The sequence below is a fragment of the Limulus polyphemus genome, unplaced genomic scaffold (assembly GCF_000517525.1).
Source record: "Limulus polyphemus unplaced genomic scaffold, Limulus_polyphemus-2.1.2 Scaffold5403, whole genome shotgun sequence".
Taxonomy (NCBI): domain Eukaryota; kingdom Metazoa; phylum Arthropoda; class Merostomata; order Xiphosura; family Limulidae; genus Limulus; species Limulus polyphemus.
The window spans coordinates 64,616-69,500 of record NW_013671013.1 but is presented as its reverse complement, the minus strand read 5'-3'; the positions used below and the strand labels follow the sequence as shown (position 1 = coordinate 69,500).

Genomic DNA, 4,885 nt, shown 5'->3' with positions numbered 1-4,885 from the left:
CCACCTTGTTACTTGGTTCTAGTAGCTATTGACAAAATCTCCACCTTGTTACTTGGTTCTAGTAGCTATTGACAAAACCTCCACCTTGCTCTTGACAACAATAAACTTCAGCTGCTCGCATGGTTCTAGTAGTCCTTGACAAGATAACTTCAGTTGCTTTCATGGTCCTAGTAGCTCTTGACAACAATAAACTTCAGCTGCTTGCATGATTCTAGTAGCTCTAGACAACAAGAAAACTTCAGCTGCTTGGATGGTTCTTCTAGCTCTTGACAACAAGAAAACACAGTCCGGCACGTTAATCACTAGGCCACGCTCCGTATCGTTTAACTCTGTCGATAAGCAAGGAAAGGTATGACTACATGTGGAGGAAAAAACGTGCGTCTCCCGACCGGCTACTGGTTGCACACCAGAGGTAGTGAAAAAAGTTAAACAGTTCTCACCGGAAGTAATCTTAGAATAGTACATTGCAGTGAATAATAAAGTTCTTTTAGAACTTAAAACATAATAATTCACAGGGATTTAGGTCTGCAAAGTAAGGAAAGAGTCATGTTCAGTTAGCACACAGCTCATCAGAACATGAACTGTTTAAATCTGTAAGAGTAGTATCAGATACGTGAGCTGTAAGAGTTCTATCAGACACGGGACAAATGAAAGTATGTAGTCACAAAATGAAACACATGTCTACTAAAGTGTCTTTTATTCTCCTACTGTTGATACAACATTTTAAAAACGATGAGACACTTGTCTACTTAAGTCTTTTGTCTTCCTACTGTTGATATAACATTTTAAAAACGATGAGACACTTGTCTACTTAACTCTTTTGTTTTCCTACTGTTGATACAACATTTTAAAAACGATGAGACACTTGTCTACTTAAGTCTTTTGTCTTCCTACTGTTGATATAACATTTTAAAAACGATGAGACACTTGTCTACTTAACTTAAGTAGACAAGTGTTTCATTGTTTTTAAAATGTTATATCAACAGTAGGAAGACAAAAGACTTAAGTAGACAAGTGTCTCATCGTTTTTAAAATGTTGTATCAACAGTAGGAAGACAAAAGACATTTTTGTCTTCCTACTGTTGATATAACATTTTAAAAACGATGAGACACTTGTCTACTTAAGTCTTTTGTCTTCCTACTGTTGATACAACATTTTAAAAACGATGAGACACTTGTCTACTTAAGTCTTTTGTCTTCCTACTGTTCATACAACATTTTAAAAGCGATGAGACACTTGTCTACTTAAGTCTTTTTTTTCCTACTGTTGATATAACATTTTAAAAACGATGAGACACTTGTCTACTGAAGTATTTTGTCTTCCTACTGTTGATACACATTTTAAAAACGATAAGACACTTTCTACTTAAGTCTTTTGTTTTCCTATTGTTGATATAACATTTTAAAAACGATGAGACACTTGTCTACTTAAGTCTTTTGTTTTCCTACTGTTGATACAATATTCTAAAAACAAGGAAACACTTGTATACTTAAGTGTCTTTTATCTTCCTACTGATATTTATTGATTGATTTTCGTTGTTTGAATTTCGTTGATTGATATTCGTTGATTGATATTCGTTGATTGATGTTCGTTGATTGATATTCGTTGATTGATATTCGTTGATTGACATTTATTGATTGAGATTTGTTGATTGACATTCGTTGATTGATATTCGTTGATTGACATTTATTGATTGATATTCGTTGAGACATTTATTGATTGAGATTTGTTGATTGACATTCGTTGATTGATATTCGTTGATTGATATTTGTTGATTGACATTTATTGATTTATATTCGTTGAATGACATTTATTGATTGAGATTTGTTGATTGACATTCGTTGATTGATATTCGTTGATTGACATTTATTGATTGATATTCGTTGTAAGTTTCTGCCATAATTATAAGATAAACTTCCAGAGAACTCTGCATACAATCGGGTTAATTTCTGACAACGTTAAACCGCGAGGAAACACCATATTATATAGACTGAATGCCAATAAAGCGAGACAAAGCGCCCAGCCTCTCGTTCTCGTCAACACACCGGTTTCTCCGCAAGATGTAAACACAAACAAAAATTCATGCTATACTTTTCGCAGACATTACCCATGGACTTCTCGCCCTATGAATTGCTGAAAGAATCTCCGGATGTTGACGGACTTTAATAGTCATGTGAAGAAGATGCGGTCAACATTGACTTCAGTGTTGTGCACAAAAGCCACCTGGTGTTTAAGTTGCACCACTGAGCACCAGTCCAAAATCAGGACTGTCACGCAGTACACCACCGGTGTTGAAAGGAAGGGTCTGTAAGGCCTAGGCACTTACCCTCGTCTTGTTACCATAGGCCAAGAACAACCCTCTGTAGTATATTCTGTACCTTAGATTGAGTGAAAGACTCATTACAGAACAGAAATTGTTACTAAGAAATAACTGAGTAGCTTGAAAACATTAGATGTATTCTTACACCTTGTCTCCAGTAAATAAACTATTAATTAATCATTTGATTTGTAACGCCCTCTGTATTCATTTCAATAAGCTCTATCGTAACCGATTCTCGCAACGAATGATACTTAAAAGTCATGTTTTACGTTGTTGAAACAACTAATCTGCCGGTAGAGGGAGACTGCTCGACGTATGGCACTTATCGGCACGTTAGTCCATACCTGAAGCTTTATCTAATCCGCGGGATTACCAGGGTACATCGTTTCAACCTGCATCATTTTCCCCAATCCCACAGCTACGATCTTATTTCCAGAGATATCGGTTTCGTTCAACCAATTGAAGAGCATATTTATCAGCACGTGGCAGTGATGGACGAAACAAACTGTGGTCATAAGTCATTTCTGGGACGTACTTGTCTCTCTATTCATATCATGTCTTCGTTCTACTTTCCATACAAAACACTCGTTACATTCATCAGGTATTCTATTTATTTATTGCGTGAACAGTACGGAGAAATACTAATTCAGACAGAAATCCGGTTTAAACCAATAAGAAACTAGGAAGCTTTCAAGTTTTTCTCTCTCTTACTACGGTGTTATACTAACCTGTATGACACAATTACTTCAAAGGCTGGCTACGATTTATCATTCAAATCGCATAAGATCTGTAACAAAATGAAACCTGTATCAGCGCCCTCTACACGTAGAAACCTCATTAATTCTTACACTCCGCCCTTTTTACCTTAATCCCCGATAACATGTGTAAAATATGCTGCTTATTGCAGTTGGGTTTGTTTGAGTTAAGCTGTTTATGAGCTAAAAAATATGTGTACAGCTAACAGAAAAACTCTTCGTTATAACTTTGTGTTTCCCCTAAAATTAAAAGATGAGTAAATGGGAGGGGATGTACTGTTGGAATATAGCATTTTTTTCTTTTCATTAGCATGTGACTTCGGTCACTGCTGTTTCAACACAGATATCTGTATACAGATACGCAGACACTAAAAGTGGGTAAGTAGTGAGACTAAAAGTAACAAACTAAGGATAACCAACAGGAGCAAACTAAGGGTATGATGGTGGAAATAAAAAGGGCCAAACCAAGGATATGCTGATGTAAACCAAAAGGGCCAAACTAAGGGTATGATGGTGGAAATAAAAAGGGCCAAACTAAGGACATGCTGGTGTAAACCAAAAAGGCCAAACTTAAGATATGCTGGTGTAAACCAAAAGGGCCAAACTAAGGATATGATGGTGGAAATAAAAAGGGCCAAACTAAGGATATGCTGATGTAAACCAAAAAGGCCAAACTAAGGATATGATGGTGTAAACCAATAGGGCCAAACTAAGGATATGCTGGTGTAAACCAAAAGGGCCAAACTAAGGATATGCTGGTGTAAACCAAAAGGGCCAAACTAAGGATATGATGGTGTAAACCAATAGGGCCAAACTAAGGATATGGTGGTGTAAACCAATAGGGCCAAACTAAGGATATGGTGGTGTAAACCAATAGGGCCAAATCAAGGATATGCTGGTGTAAACCAAAAGGGCCAAACGAAAGATATGCTGGTGTAAACCAAAAGGGCCAAACTAAGGATATGCTGGTGGAAGCTACAATTTACAGAGGTAGCTGTTAAATTGAACAGATGATAATTTACTGACACAATACTCAAGAATAAAACCATCATGTTATCATCCGGGTATTCTGCAAGGTATTTCCAAAGTCCAGAAGAAAGGTTTCTCTGTTAGACAAACTGTTTCACATTTAATCACGTATGTGTTGGTTTCTTCAGAAAATACTTTGTTATAATGAAATGCAAGATTTAAGGTTTGATAAGAATGTGTAGTATCCAAGGTTTAATTCTCTCTCTAACCAACATTCCTTTAGAACGTATCTATGTTTTCCAGCAGTTGTTGAAGTTGGTGGAGTAGCGATGGGTTCGAGATTAGCATCGTCACGTGCCAACTTGTTTCTGTGTTGCCCTGAGAAACAATGGCTGAAGGACGGCCATTGATGTTTTAACCCTAAATACTGTCGCAGGTATGTTGATTTATACTTTTGTCAGTTATGACGACTCTGCAAGTGAACACGTAAATCTGTTCTCGACATTTTTAAATGGAATCACTGCTTTTTTTTTTTTAGATACATTAGTTATAATTATGAAGGAAAGGTTTAACGTATCATAAAAAGTGTTAGGATCTTCATTTATCTTCAAAATATCACCAGCAGGTGTCGGGAGTTTATTTAGGAATATATCAAAGGCAACATCATGTTTAGTACATTATCTTAAAACCGGTTTCGGAGCCTCGCCAGGTTGTTACAGTCACCATGTTCGGTCATGCTCTATCTGACGACCGTGCATCTTGACAATAACCTGGTAGCTTAATTTCTATTACAAAACACTCTGTTGTTAAAGGGCCCGGCATGGCCAGGTGGATAAGGCG

General features: G+C 36.8%; 1 protein-coding gene across 3 annotated transcripts in view; it reads left to right on the top strand.

Annotated features, from left to right (window-relative positions):
- The first annotated feature begins 4,384 nt into the window (after nt 1–4,384).
- Nucleotides 4,385–4,885, top strand: part of LOC106472526 — an 11,510-nt gene continuing 11,009 nt past the window's right edge. For all 3 annotated transcript variants that reach the window (XM_022401097.1, XM_013933179.2, XM_022401095.1), the window contains exon 1: nt 4,385–4,481. The gene's annotated coding sequence lies outside the window, so the exon portion shown is untranslated. The remainder of the gene's footprint in view (nt 4,482–4,885) is intronic.